The sequence below is a fragment of the Erpetoichthys calabaricus genome, chromosome 4 (assembly GCF_900747795.2).
Source record: "Erpetoichthys calabaricus chromosome 4, fErpCal1.3, whole genome shotgun sequence".
Taxonomy (NCBI): Eukaryota; Metazoa; Chordata; class Cladistia; order Polypteriformes; family Polypteridae; genus Erpetoichthys; species Erpetoichthys calabaricus.
This window is the reverse complement of record NC_041397.2, coordinates 65,962,026-65,978,191: the sequence shown is the minus strand read 5'-3', so window position 1 is coordinate 65,978,191 and position 16,166 is coordinate 65,962,026. Positions and strand designations below refer to the sequence as shown.

At 38.6% G+C, this 16,166-nt stretch overlaps 1 protein-coding gene across 1 annotated transcript in view; it reads right to left on the bottom strand.

Moving 5' to 3' along the window:
- uggt2 (UDP-glucose glycoprotein glucosyltransferase 2) overlaps nt 1-16,166 on the bottom strand; it is a 638,028-nt gene that overhangs the window by 477,458 nt on the left and 144,404 nt on the right. The gene's annotated exons all lie outside the window — the stretch shown is intronic.

Below are 16,166 nucleotides of genomic sequence, written 5' to 3'. Positions count from 1 at the left end.
ACAGAAACAGCTGTGTAGGAGGCTTAAAACTGGGTGAGGAACAGCCAAACTCTGCTACCAAGGTGAGGTTGTGGAAGACAGTTTCATGTCATGGCAATATTGAGCACAGCAACAAGACACAAGGTAGTTATACTGCATCAGCAAGGTCTCTCCCAGACAAAGATTTCAAAGCAGACTGGGGTTTCAAGATGTGCTGTTCAAGCTCTTTTGAAGAAGCACAAAGAAACGGGCAACATTGAGGATCGTAGACGCAGTGGTCGGCCAAGGAAACTTAGTGCAGCAGATGAAAGACACATCAAGCTTATTACCCTTCGAAACTGAAAGATGTCCAGCAGTGCCATCAGCTCAGAACTGGCAGAAACCAGTGGGACCCAGGTACAACCCATCTACTGTCTGGAGAAGTCTGGCCAGAAGTGGTCTTCATGGAAGAGTTGAGCCAAAAAGCCATACCTCTGACGTGGAAACAAGGCCAAGCAACTCAAATATGCACGAAAACATAGGAACTGGGGTGCAGAAAAATGTCAGCAGGTGCTCTGGACTGATGAGTCAAAATTTGAAATATTTGGCTGTAGCAGAAAGCAGTTTGTTCGTCGAAGGGCTGGAGAGCAGTACAATAATGAGTGTCTGCAGGCAACAGTGAAGCATGGTGGAGGTTTCTTGAACGTTTGGGACTGCATTTCTGCAAATGGAGTTGGAGATTTGGTCAGGATTAATGGTGTTCTCAATGCTGAGAAATACAGGCAGATACTTATCCATCATGCAATACCATCAGGGAGGCGTATGACTGGCCCCAAATTTATTCTACAGCAGGACAACAACCCCAAATATACAGCCAAAGTCATTAAGAACTATCTTCAGCGTAAAGAAGAACAAGAAGTCCTGGAAGTGATGGTATGGCCCCTGATCTCAACATCATCGAGTGTGTCTGGGATTACATGAAGAGACAGAAGGATGTGAGGAAGCCTACATCCACAGAAGATCTGTGATTAGTTCTCCAAGATGTTTGGAACAACCTACCAGCCGAGTTCCTTCAAAAACTGTGTCAAGTATACCTAGAAGAATTGATGCTGTTTTGAAGGCAAAGGGTGGTCACAACAAATATTGATTTGATTTAGATTTCTCTTATGTTCATTCACTGCATTTTGTTGATTGATGAAAATAAATGATTAACACTTCCATTTTTGAAAGCATTTTTTCACACCTGCCTAAAACTTTTGCACAGTACTATATATGAAGTAATGTTTTGATTAATGTTTTTCTTTTGATTAATTGGTTAACAAATATCTGATGATGCAGAACTACTTATACCCTAAGCATGGTAAATACAGTAGTTCTTATATGAGGTGGAATTGCTTCACATAGGCACGTTCAGTATAGTTTAGCCTATGCAAGAAATAATTAATGCTGCAGTATTACCCATAAAATGGTTAAGCAGTCCAGTAGAATAGAAAGTTTATTATGCATAAGTTAAAGTTATGAACAAGAGTAAGAATTAAGCAACAGTGGTTATAAAGCAAAAGAAATGGCAGATACTGTATGCACTTTCTTCCTCCTTGCTTTTCTTATTGAGACCATTTGCACCAAGGTAACCTTTACCTTCAGTAAAAGGCTTTCTATTAATTTCAAAAATATTGCAGATGAAAATGACCTTAGAGAAACTGTAATTAATGATCTCAGCCACAGTCATATGTTTCATTGTTATAAGCTTTTCTGATAAAACTGATTTTACTTTTGTACTGTTTATGTCATTGGCATAGTGTCAAGGCTTATGCACATATTTTGCAATAAATAATAAAGTTTCAGCATAATGATGTTCTAATACACCTGTTCAGCTGTCAATTTAAAGTTAATTCATCATCGGCCATCAGAAAATAAAACAAAATTTGTATCCTTGAAATTTGTTTTGTATGGGTTATCATTTTATTACTGAACATTTACTACCAATGATGAAGGCATATGTATAAACTTTACAATACATTAGTTAATGCAGTTAAAGTAAACACATACATATACATATACTGTATACATATATAGTTATATACACCGTGTATATATATATATATATATATATATATAAAACTCTAGCTGTCCCTCGCATGGTAGCGAAACAGGACAAACTTTAAAAATCAATAAACAAACAGGTATCGCTAGCTAAGTGGAGGCAAAGCACACTCCAAAACATGGCCAGAGGTAGACCAAATCGAACACAGGCTGGTGTGTGATTGAGGTGGGCACCGCCTGGCTCCCCACTCCTGACATCACGCTCCCCGTCCCCTCGGCCCACAACCTCTGTCTCAGATTAGCGTGAATAAATCGCTCCTGCAAGAGAACTATGATACTTAACGCAATGACAGAAATCACAAAATCAACCAGAATGTTCAAGAAAATTACAGAAAAAAGCCCAATCTAAATCCGTTAAAAGCAGAGGGAAATACAGACAGACATTGGATTTTATATACAGAGAAATATGAACATTTAGAGTACAGTGGAACCTCGGTTTGCGAGTGTTTTGCAAGACAAGCTAAAATTTTTAATAAATTTTGACTTGATAAACGAGCGAGGTCTTGCAGTACGAGTAGTATGTATACGCTTTGTCTGCTGAACGTCTACTCTCTCTCGCTGCGGGATTGTGGGCAATCGTCTCCTATTCTCCGTCTGAGTCTGCGTGCTTCACTCATATAGTCAACATCTGTACGAGCGTATACTGTTTACTACAGCATAGTGACTGTGTGTGTGTGTGTGTGTGTGTGTGTGTGTGTGTGTGTGTGCTGTGACGTGCGAGTCCCCATCTTGCACCCCAAAACACGAAGCTGAGTCTCACTACTTTAGCAACACCAGCTTTATTCAGCTTGAAACAGCAACAGCACGGTTATTTATTGTAGCGGGATCTGCCACTCTCCTATACACAGACACAGCAGTCAGGCAGGGTCGTGGCCAAGTAGTACTGTGCCCTGCGCATTTATAATGTTCCTTGTATCACCTATCGACGGCAGGCGCTTATAGCATGTCCGCGATCTTTTCGGATTTGCTTTTACAGCGAACTGCTACAGCGCTGGGAGACTGCAATTACTTTGGGACGCTCACAAGACCTTTGGCTGCACCATAAGATGGCTGCACCGACGAGAGCTCCGAGTCATCTCAGCAAAAAGTTATTATTTATTTTCTTACTACTCACTCTCTTTGTGCGTACTACTTTATCACACTTTCAGTATGACCAGCAAACACTATTGGAATTACGTTCATCAGCCAGTTCAGATTTTACAACAGTTTTTGAGATCGCGGACACTGTACTGCCTGGAGTCTTTTGCTTACTTGCGCGACGCTGAAGGAAAACAAAGAGGGGGAAACACGCAGGACTTCTGTGCCGAACCCGACAGAGAAACAACAAGCCTCCTCTGCCTAGTCGCTAACGTTCAGTCTCTGGACAACAAATTAGATGAGCTGCGCGCACGGATAAAGCACCAAAAACACATCACGAACTGCTGCGTTTTGGCATTCACAGAGACGTGGTTGGAGCCCAGCGTACCCGACTGCACAGTCACACCAGACGGGTTCACAGTTTATCCGGGAGACAGAACGAAGGTCTCAGGCAAGTCGAGGGGAGGGGGTGTGGGCTTTATGGTTAACTCTTCGTAGGCTACGGATGTGTGTGTCTTAAAAACGCACTGCTCACCGGTTCTTGAGCTGCTGACCATTAAAGTTAGACCCTTTTACCTCCCGAGGGAGTCCAGTTCAGTTCTCCTTTCAGTTGTTTACATCCCTCCACAAGCTGATAAAGCTTTGGCTATGGATGAACTGTATGATGTTATCAGTGGACTAGAGAACGCTAACTCAGAAGCCGCATTTATTGTGTTGGGAGACTTTAACAGAGCAAACATGAAGAAAGTTCTCCCTAAATACTATCAGCACATCTCTCCCCCCACAAGAGGTGATCAAACACTTGATCATTGTTACACCTTATTCAAGGACTCCTACAAACCCCTCCCTCGACCAGCTTTTGGAAAAGTAGACCATTGCTCTATATTTCTGCTGCCCGCATATAAACAAAGACTTAAACAGGAAAACCCGGTTTACAGGGACATCTACAAATGGGACAGTGAAGCTAAGGGGGTCTTAACACTAGAATTACCAGAGCCTACGAAAAAACTCGTAAATCCGTTCCACCTTAAATCGCGTCTTAAATCCGTTTGCACATCTCCGCCAGAGTCTTTTGTCATCTAAATGTGCTGATAAACAAAAGCTACTAGCAGCCAGCTATTCCATCCCCCCACCGACTTAGAATGAATTTCTCCTAGCTCATGCCTTGCCTTGATTTGATTATCTGGGATTGAAGTGGAGTTTTAGAGTGGAAATAATTCTAGCGTTATTTGGAATACACGCATTTCATGTGTGTTCCGTTTCTATAGTAGTCTGTGCAAACACATTTTTAAAACAGAAACGTTTTTCATATTCTAATAGTAAATGACAAAACGTAGGCATAAACTATATAACGTATGAAGCCTGAAGTCCATATATCAAAGAAACACTTTCACAAAAGGTACAAATAAGAGAACACGTGCGCTTTTATTCAAAAATATAACTGCACAAAAAAAAAAAAGCCGCGTTAGCATGCCACATTGACACTCTTACTACAACCACCGCGGTGGCGTAATGGTATCAGCTCCTGACTGGGAATCAGAGGGTGGCGAGTTCGATCCCGCACGGCTCCACTTCGAGAAGCGCACTGCTCTTATTCTTACAATTTTAGAATAACAACATAAATTTGATTTCAGTCTGTAACAGCCGGTGTAACTTATGATACTGGTAAAGGTTAGCTTTTTTTTTTTTTTTTATTTCACTTTTCATTCTCGCAGTCGCACTCAGAATCAATCCATACAACCCCATCTGACATAAAGACGCGCTATAGGTCTGCAGTGTACCACGATGCATACTACCGCCCCCCCCCACCCCCCCCCCCCCAAAAAGGGTTCTGACACACAAACACTGGCGAAGCTGCCTTCTTCGTATCTCACCGTCACTTGAAATCAGCAGTTCTTAGCATTGCACCACGCAAGCTGTCGTATCAACCACCAACTGTAACTTGCTTTCTTTATTCTTCGGTTATAGTCTTGAATAAAAGTGCACTTTTATTTATGTGAAACCAGCTGTGTCAGATGGGGTTGTATGGATTGATTCTGAATGCGACTGCGAGAATGAAAAGTGAATTAAAAAAAAAAAAAAAAAAGCTAACCTTTACCAGTATCATAAGTTACACCGGCTGTTACAGACTGAAATCAAATTTATGTTGTTATTCTAAAATTGTAAGAATAAGAGCAGTTCACTTCTCGAAGTAGAGCCGTGTGGGATTGAACTCGCCACCCTCTGATTCCCAGTCAGGAGCTGATACCATTACGCCACCGCGGCGGTTGTAGTAAGAGTGTCAATGTGGCATGCTAACGCGGCTTTTTTTTTTTTTGTGCAGTTATATTTTTGAATAAAAGCGCACGTGTTCTCTTATTTGTACCTTTTGTGAAAGTGTTTCTTTGACATATGGACTTCAGGCTTCATACGTTATATAGTTTATGCCTACATTTTGTCATTTACTATTAGAATATGAAAAACGTTTCTGTTTTAAAAATGTGTTTGCACAGACTACTATAGAAACGGAACACACATGAAATGCGTGTATTCCAAATAACGCTATATTATTTCCACTCTAAAACTCCACTGCAATCCCAGATACTGTAATCAAATCAAGGCAAGGCATGAGCTAGGAGAAGTTCGTTCTAAGTCGGTGGGGGGATGGAATAGCTGGCTGCTAGTAGCTTTTGTTTATCAGCACATTTAGATGACAAAAGACTCTGGCGGAGATGTGCAAACAGATTTAAGACACGATTTAAGGTGGGACGGATTTACGAGTTTTTTCGTAGGCTCTGGTAATTCTAGTGTTAAAGGACTACTTTGAAACAACTGATTGGCAGATGTTTGAGGATGCAGCTGATGGCAACATCAATGAATTCACAGACTCTGTCACAGGATATATGAGCAAGTGCATTGACGATGCTGTCACTAAAACTTCCATTTGCATATATCCTAACCAGAAACCCTGGGTAAATGGGGAGATTCGGGCTAAGCTCAAGGCGCGGTCCTCTGCCTTTGGCTCAGGGGACTCTGATGCATACAAAGCAGCCAGATACGACCTCTGGAGGTCCATCAAGAAGGCCAAACGGGACTACAGGGACAAAGTGGAGTCAAGCTACCACAGCTCTGACACCAAGCGCCTGTGGAATGGACTGTGCTGCATCACGGACTATAAAAAGAAAAACACATTCAGTGTTCAGCCCACTGCATCTTTTGCAGACGAGCTCAACACTTTCTATGCTTGTTTTGCTGCAGCCAACGAAGAAAAGGTGCTACAGTGCATCCGGAAAATATTCACAGCACATCACTTTTTCCACATTTTTTTATGTTACAGCCTTATTCCAAAATGGATTAAATTCATTTTTTTCCTCAGCATTCTACACACAACACCCCATAATGACAACGTGAAAAAAGTTTACTTGAGGTTTTTGCAAATTTATTAAAAATAAAAAAACTGAGAAATCACATGTACATAAGTATTCACAGCCTTTGCTCAATACTTTGTCGATGCACCTTTGGCAGCAATTACAGCCTCAAGTCTTTTTGAATATGATGCCACAAGCTTGGCACACCTATCCTTGGCCAGTTTCGCCCATTCCTCTTTGCAGCACCTCTCAAGCTCCATCAGGTTGGATGGGAAGCGTCGGTGCACAGCCATTTTAAGATCTCTCCAGAGGTGTAGAATTCTGAGGAAAAAAATTAATTTAATCCATTTTGGAATAAGGCTGTAACATAACAAAATGTGGAAAAATTAATGCGCTGTGAATACTTTCTGGATGCACTGTAATTCAACTCCACTGCAGTCTTCACAGAGAATTCAAAAGCATCTTCCACAGAGCCACGTTTAAGACTGAACAGAAAGACAGAAATCCCGTAACTGGGGAAAAATCCAATTCATTAGCAAGAAGGAGATTCGTTAAATGAATTTTATTGTTGTGAGATATGAAAGTTGCAATTTAAGGCAGTTGACACAGACTTGATCCAGTAACCTTATGACTACGGTTTGTAAGAAAAAATTTTCGATAAAGTGAAAGCGGAGTGTTTTCTGTCCCATATTCCACTTTGTACAGTGTATGTGTGTGTGTCTTTCTCTCTCTGTCTGTCTGTATATATATTGTACATACATACTGTATATCTGTATAAAATATTTGTGAAAAAATGCATATTATGCATTACCCTAATATGACACACAGAGTCCCAGAGTCTAAGGTTCTCCTCACAACTGTTCTGATGTGGCACTATACCAAACCCAGGAGCAATTTTCAGGGAAACCTCTGGACACATTTTCTGGGTCAGAACCCCAATATATACTTACACATACATACATGCACATACACATTTAGGACATGTGTTTATAGAACAGAAAAGTCAGAATAGATGCATCATTCTGGTAGGAGAATGTTACAGAATGTACCAATCTGTTACTGACAAAATATATATTTATTGCTCTCTCTCCTTCTGTATCTCCTGGTTCAATGGCCATGCTGTGCCAATTGGCAAGGCAAATTGTTTTCTTCAAAAATAAGAATAAGAAATTAAGGCATTTGTTTTGACATTTAAATTCACTAGATTTAATAAATGCTTGTGAAATTAGAAACATTAAATGTCTTGAAGATGAAAACCGGGTGAACATAACAACAGAATGGTTGCTTTTTAATTTGTTTACACCTGTGATTTGCAGATTTAAACTCAGAAAATGCTTAAATAGTTTACTGAAATTAGTTATCAAATAAGCATCCTCACTTACATATGGGGCAGAAAATATGAATTAAGGAATGCACCCTTCTGATAAACATTACTGAACTGAAGCTCAAATTTAGAATATAGTACAATGCATCCATCCATCCTCTTCCGCTTATCCGAGGTCGGGTCGCGGGGGCAGCAGCTTGAGCACAGATACCCAGACTTCCCTCTCCCCGGCCACTTCTTCTAGCTCTTCCGGGAGAATCCCAAGGCGTTCCCAGGCCAGCCGGGAGACATAGTCCCTCCAGCGTGTCCTGGGTCTTCCCCGGGGCCTCCTCCCGGTTGGACGTGCCTGGAACACCTCACCAGGGAGGCATCCAGGAGGCATCCTGATCAGATGCCCGAGCCACCTCATCTGACTCCTCTCGATGAGGAGGAGCAGCGGCTCTACTCTGAGCCCCTCCCGGATGACTGAGCTTCTCACCCTATCTTTAAGGGAGAGCCCAGACACCCTGCAGAGGAAACTCATTTCAGCCGCTTGTATTCGCAATCTCGTTCTTTCGGTCACTACCCGTAGCTCATGACCATAGGTGAGAGTAGGAACATAGATCGACTGGTAAATTGAGAGCTTTGCCTTACGGCTCAGCTCCTTTTTCACCACGACAGACCGATGCAGAGCAATGTAGTGGTAAGATAAAAAAAGATAAAACCATATATTACAAAACAGCACTTTAATTTTTTTAGTTAAATATCAAAAACTTTGACATAAAATTAATACACCGCTTGGCTCATTTTGTAAGTGTTGATTTCAGTAAGGAAACTAATGATTGCAGCAAAGAATAAAGAATATTTTAGCATATAAAATGTATGATTTGCTTTAAATGCTTTCATATGTTGACAAAAAAAAAAAAAAACAAAACACATGCATTCATGCAGTTAAAGGTCCATGATTTAAGTATAGACTATTTACCAAATGATGACATGACTCAGTTATGACCTAAAACACACAAAATGTACTGTTATCAACAACACTCATCAGTGTTGTTTGTTTCTCAGAAGATGTTATCAAAACAAATGACATATCCTACACTGAGTTACTATCCAAAGAAATATGGTAATGTAGGAATTTGGGTAAATGTGGCTTAAGATCCAAGGACTTTGCATCTTAGGTTACAAATCCCTGGAATAGCTTCTAAGCGGACTTAATATTTTGTAGTGAACAATTTAAGACAACACTGAGGCTAATTTGAAATCTGACTGAAATCCTTTTTGATTGAACATTACAACACCTCAATTGTTGCATTTTTAAGACTACCTATAAAGAGTACAGTACATCAGCAAACCACCTTCTCTACCAGCTTCAACATACAGAGTGAAGATCAACAGCTGAACAGTTTTCAGTGTTATTTAAAGCTGCTGCAAACAGAGCATGGAAATCAAGTCGCCCACTTTCTTATTTTAATTGTAAATCTGATGACTCTAGGGGTAATTTTTTTTTACCCTATTCTATCAAGTATTCTTTTTTTTTTGTGCAGGAGTTACACAATAATATCCGCTACTGTAGTCTTTCACAAATAATCGTGTTTTTCTCTAATAATGTAAGTATGAAAGGCACTATGCAAAAATGAATTCTGTTTAAATGACTTACATACTCATTCCTTTCAACTTAAATGAAGACGTATTATTTCACTTTCAATTTTTATTGATACTTCATATGATGTTCAATGTTTTACTTGCTCCAAGTTATAATTACTTTGAAATATTTGTTCACCTTTGGAGATAAAATAAATCAATTAAATAAATCAATTTCAGCTGCAATGCACTATTCATCATAAAAAAACATATAGCTGATGTTAAATATGTGGAAAGGTTTTACATAAAATATGATATATTTAACAGCATGATGTTAGTATAAAAATATTTAAAATAGCACTACAGCAATTATAGTGTCCTAGCTGTTCTGAACATGTGCTGCTGGGAAGTCTAATTTTTTTCCTAGCCTTCAGTCTTAGCTTTGGTACAGTGGAGCAAGTGGATTCCTGCAATTAGCATGGTTTTATTACACAGAAGCAACATCTGAAATAAATTCATGGGACTGGTTCTATTCCTTCTTCTTCTTCTTGGATATATTACAACACTGGATAGTTGTTATGTCTTGTATAGTTGTATAACTGATCTGCATGGTGAGGACATCTGTCAAGGCACATTCAATCATGCAACAAGAACTAGCCATCTATTGTGTTTTTCGTCAGGTACTTGAGAAAATTAAGGAACACTTGGTCTTTATACTAATTCTTACACCCTAAAGACGTCAGTTCTCTAGCTGTCAAACTGTTATAATGAGTGACACTCTGAAGTGACTGGTGAAGGTCTAGCCTGATGCGGCCAAGATAATCTCTGTTACTAACAATGAGAATGTGTTCTGGAAGCAAATATCGTTATGTAAATACCAACCAAAAGTAATGAAGACCAGGAGAAAAGATGTCTGAACTAGGCGGGAATCGTTACCAAAAGACTAACTAAATTTTTAAAAGTATTATGCTAAAGTCAGACTGAAAATAATAAAGAAAAAATAGTACAAAAACAAATACAAACCCAAAAAACATAATGAAGAGTCATTATAAAATCTATAATAATAAAAATGTGAAAAGAAATAAAAATAATAAAGGGAAAACTATGAGTTACGAATAAAAATAACGGCAAATACAAACTTAGTATTTAGCGTGTAATTATTTTCCTATCCTAAGAGGGGCCGATTTCTTAATCAAGAATACATACTTGTTCTATCATTTTGTGCCAGCTTTGTTTCTCTTTTTCATTTTCCAGTGTTCTCATCATACTAACACTACAGTAAAAAGATATGACCAAGACTTGGGAAACACTGGATGAGGATATATGGTGCAAATGGCCTGGTTTTTCACAGATTTTTCTAAGTTATTATGAGCTGGTTTTACTACCAGCCTTTTTTTTTTTTCAGGAGTCAATTATGAATACCTACCCGTACTGTATTCAGCACCTTCAGGCTGCTTGTTAAGCTTCTCTACACTTATCTTTGTCTGTATAGTTCTTAAAGCACAGCCAACTTATAATGAGCTGACACTATTTGACAGTGGCAGGTTATTAGATTTCTTCCTAAATTGGCTGTTTTGAAATAATTCTTTAGACAACAATGAGGTGGCAGTCTTTCAGAAAACAGGCAAACATACGGACACACAGTACCTAAAAATACTTTTGTGTGCTAAAATAGTTTAATACATTTAGCCACTTAGCTTGATTTCTTAGTATTCATGTTTAACATAAAAAGTTACAGACATCTCTAAGCTGCATAATAAGAGAAAAAACAGTTAAACAAGTAGACTAAAGAAGCAAGGATGTTCTAAGACACAAAGATGCTAGAAAATATTTGGTATAGGCTTTTGTTATCAAAAACTACAAAATGAATAGCAATGAGAATCTCTGCTTCTAGTTGCATCTGAAGGAAGCACTTGAGTGATAGATGATGGTTTGACATCTTTCATCTAAAGCCTAAATTAAAAGCAGCCAAACTCTTAAAACATAATTTAGGAGGGCATATTTGGGCTTAACCTCTCTCATAAATAAGTTCAGGCTGGACATGGATGCCAACTCAGAACTTTTTTTTTTTCTAATTTTGCTCAAATTGCAAATTCAAAGATAATACTTTACTAGGTTATTTATCTTCTGAAAACATATAAAATGTTTATATTTAACCACAATAATATATTGTATATTACATGTACTACCATATTATGGCATGGTGGTTCCAGCTTACACACTGCCTTTATGAAATTCACAGTACATGTTCTTGCCATGTGTGTGGCATTTACTGGATACACTGGTTTCCTTCCATACCCCAGAAAATGCATATCAGGGCAGCTAGATGTATTATTGTGGGGTTGGTGAAACTTTCTAGAAGTGGTTATTAGGTTAATCTACTTCTTGCCCCTGAAGATTTTACACACACACATACACAAATACACATAGCAATCCTAGCCAGACCAGGGGCCTCATGCATAACGCCGTGCATAGAATTCACACTAAAACATGGTGTAAGGACAAAAGCAGAAATGTTCGAAAGCACAAAAAAATCCAGATGCATAAATCTGTGCATTCGCCAACTTCCACGTTCTTCCACTACATAAATCCCAGTCAGCATGAAAAGTAATGCATGTGCACGTGCCTGCTGCCATTCCCCAAAACTCCTCCCAGAATTATGCCTCTTTGAATATGCAAATCAATATAAATAGCCCTTAAGCTCAGCGTTCTGTGAAAAGACAATGGCAAAAGCACGGGGGAAATTAGAAGAATTTCAGCGAAAACCAATTGGAGGCAAGGAAAAACATACTGTTAGTTGGTTTAAATAGTGGTATAAACAACAAAAGGAAGTTGATCAAGTGACATAGAGTGTTGGAGAAACTTGAAAGCTCAAGTTCAGAAAGTCGCACAGTGCCCGAAATAAAAAAGAAGTTTCACTCGCCGTGAAAAGGCGAGTTGTAGCCCACTGTCTGAGTGTCATATGGAAGCTTATTAGCGTACAGAGAAAAGAAAAAAAAAAAATAGGGACACAGTGGGGAAAAAGCTCAATATGTCAACTTTAATCTCGAAATTCCCACTTTAATCACATAGTTTATTTTGTCATTAAAGTAGAACATCATAAACTTCATCTTAAAATCGTTTAATTTACTAGTTTCTCAAATCCCATCGTAACTAAAGTAGCACGTTAAATGCTTTGTTTTGTATGCATTCTTCTATGTGCTCTGTGTGTGTGAATCACTACGTGCTTCTTAAACGGGCTTTCTCTTCCTCCGATAGGACACAGAATCCATTACATTTGTGATATTACAACTCTCTGAATAATTAAAATACTGAGATGTATATTTGACATCATTTTCATGATGATAGGAATTAAAGCATGTATTAAACATGGGAACAAGGTGGCGCAGTGATTGTTCAAGCCTCACACAAGATGCTTGTCACGCCAGCCCCAGCAAGAATACAGCGTGAGGCAGGAACAATCCGTGCTAGCGCTGCAACACCGTGTCCTCACATGATTAATTATTAACAGTATAGATTATTTAAATGAAGTTAAAGTTTTATCTGTATAATGTAATAAACATATTTTGCTGCATTTCATCTTAAAAATGATATCGTCATCATATGTAAATATGCGCTTTATAAAGTGGCTCAAGTTGTGCAATATAACTGTATCGCAAGTTTACAGTGAGGTAATTGTACTTATAAGTACAAACAGTTCTACAAGGAGCACTTGATGGATTGATTGACTGCGTGTATAGTTCTTGGGATGAAACTGTTACTGAACCGCAAGGTCAGTACAGGAAAGGCTCTGAAGCATTTGTCGCAAGAATGCAGTTCAAATAGGCAGCATGGCTGAGGCAGAGTGTGCTAGATGCTGTATACCGATAATTCTCTTTCCGGTCACCTGCTGTAGATCTGTGATTCCACACTCAGATACAGTGATATAAATACTCAGAATGGTGCAGTGACAGTAATATGGAAAAAGATGATCCGCTGTGGCAACCCCTAACGGGAGCAGCTGAAAGAAGAAAAAGAAGGTGCAGTGAGAGTAACAACGCTAAAGCAGCTATGGTATTTGTAATAGTTTGGCTATTCCGTGGACCATTATATTATTACAGGTTCATTACAATCAGATGCCTTCAACTAATAAACAATATGCGGTTAATTTCAGTGTATTTCATAAAGCCGCGTCAGGGATGTGGATCTAAAAAAGAAAGGGAAACCACACTGGAACAAAAGCACTGCTTTGACGCTGGGTGCCGCCAGTTTGCAAAACCTAGCGAACTTGCGTACGCCAGGTTTTGAGCTAGCGTGAAAATGTGTGTGGCTTTACAGCAAGTTTAGGCTTTATACTTCGCAATTTGAGCATGGAGACAGGAGTGCGCAACATTTTTGTGTGTACGCACCATTTATACATGAGGCCCCAGGTCTCAAGTGGTGCCAATTGCCAGTCACTCTGCAGTACTCTGTTTAGGGATCTTTACACAGGGACTCACTATCACCAGCACTAACAATCATGCAGGTGCCCTCGACTCGCATATAAAAGTGCAACTCTTTTGGTTATACATTATGTCAATTACTGCATCTTCCTTTTATTGCAGTTGCTCTAATTATTGAGAAGTGACCCAAATAAACTTAATAAACCCTGTGACCAAGAAAGTGGCAATTTTGCCCACACCTGGCGCCCTCTAATTATTTCAATCACTCTAGAGAAAAAACAAAGTACAGAAAATATAAAAGTGATGTGGTATTTATTAACATGTAACAATACCAAGTAGAATTAAATATACAAATCAAAATAGATAGGGGAGTCTGGATATAAACAGTCTTAGAAAACTTACTGAAAACCAGAAATATTAAGGGGTGGGTGATGTTCTGGGTGACTTTTTATTTAGCACTCAGTGTTACTTATAGGATACATTTTCGAACTTCCAAATCAGATGGCCTCACATCACTTCCTATGTTGCCCTTCAATTATTTTCTTCTGTTCTGGTCCATCATATGAACCATATTTATGTTAAGATGCACATGTGGGGTTTTGGAACATGTGATACTGCACACATTTGATTGGCTATCTTGTCCTGATGACAAGTGACTCTGATCAAACTGTTATTTTAATCTTTTAACTACCTCCACACTCTCTTCTTTCTCAAGCTGTAAACTAATTCTGTAATTAGTGGCACACATACTTATTTCCCATTTCCAGGTCATAAACTAACTGAAAAAGAAATCGACTGGAACAAATGCATAAATTACTGGTGTAATGCAAAAGGATTCTTGCAATGCCTGTAATTAAAGTCCTGTAAATTCAGTTTATCCTAGTTCATTTGAGCAAAATACTATACACTGGTACAGTATTATTATCATTACTATTGTAGATTTGGCTCACACTTTTATGAAAAAAGACTTGCATGTTCAGGGATTCAGCACAATTGCTTATATACTATTCACTTTTATTCAACTGTAGAACAAGCAGATTAACTGTCTGGTTCAGGCTCACATAGTGACTAAGGAGTTAGCAATAAAATTAACAGTTTTCGGGCTTTAGATCCAATGTCTTAGCCTCAACCATGGCACCACGCTACTAGTCTATGAGTATGAATGACTGTAGCAATAAGTGTGAATGTGCATTGTGGCTGACAGGCACGCTGATTGCGTCCGCTGCTGCTTGCACAGGCTCTGGCCCAATGCAGCTCTAAACTGAATTAAGCAGGTTTCAAAATGTATTCACTGTATGTATGTATGTATGTATGTATGTATGTATGTTTACACATAATGCACCATCAAACAAAGAGGGAATCTAGGAATACAGGGCATAAGGGAGGATCCAGTGCTGGATGGGACACCAGTCTATTAAATGGCCTGCTCACACACACTTCCACACACACTAGGACCAGGACAACATACTGTAAAGATGTTCTTTAACATAACATGTAATCAGTCTTTTTAATCTATACAGTTTCAGAAACATGTCAGTTATGCCTGGTTTTGTTTTTGTACATTTTGAACTTTCAGTTTTTTATTTACTGTATTCTTATTGTGATCACAGTGACATCATGTATCACATTATGGGGATTTGTTTTTTCTTTGTGTGGATGGGGATTTGTTTATCTTTGTGTGGATTTTGCCTTTACGTGGGTCATTAATAATAATAATACATTTTACTTATAACATTGAAAACATTTTGTTGTCAGGGATACATTCCATTGCAGGTCATGAATTTCTGACATAGCGCAGCATATGGTGCCACTACATATCTGCTATAAGAGAATGTCATGCTCAGTAGGATGCATCTGAACTTTACAACAATTTAAAGGTAAGACAATGTGAGAGACTAGAGCTCATGCCAATTAAAAAACTATTTAGTAATTGATAGTAATTTAGACTTCTCTTATTTTGGTAACAATTTTTGCCTCGTTCTTTTCTTTAGACCAAAAACCTAACAACCTCTCCTGCTAGGCCTTACTACCTTTATGACTATGCATTTGTTTAACCCTATTAAAAACGATGTAATATCTTGACAATGAACAAAAAAAAACTCTGTTTGAATAGGGCCTTTTTCACTGGTTCAAATGTAACAGTAGTATCTTTTCAGTGAAATTATTCACGATTCATATATCAAAAATAATACCAATAGAGGGAGTAGACAGTTACTAAAACATATGCAGGACTAAAATAAACTATTTCTACTTTTTCCATTGCCAGATAAGTCTGAATGATTGTTTATAAAATACAGTTTGACATTTTAGGTGCTAAGTGCAAACAAAGCAGCCAATGATGATACAAAGAGGAGGGTACACTCTTGTCTC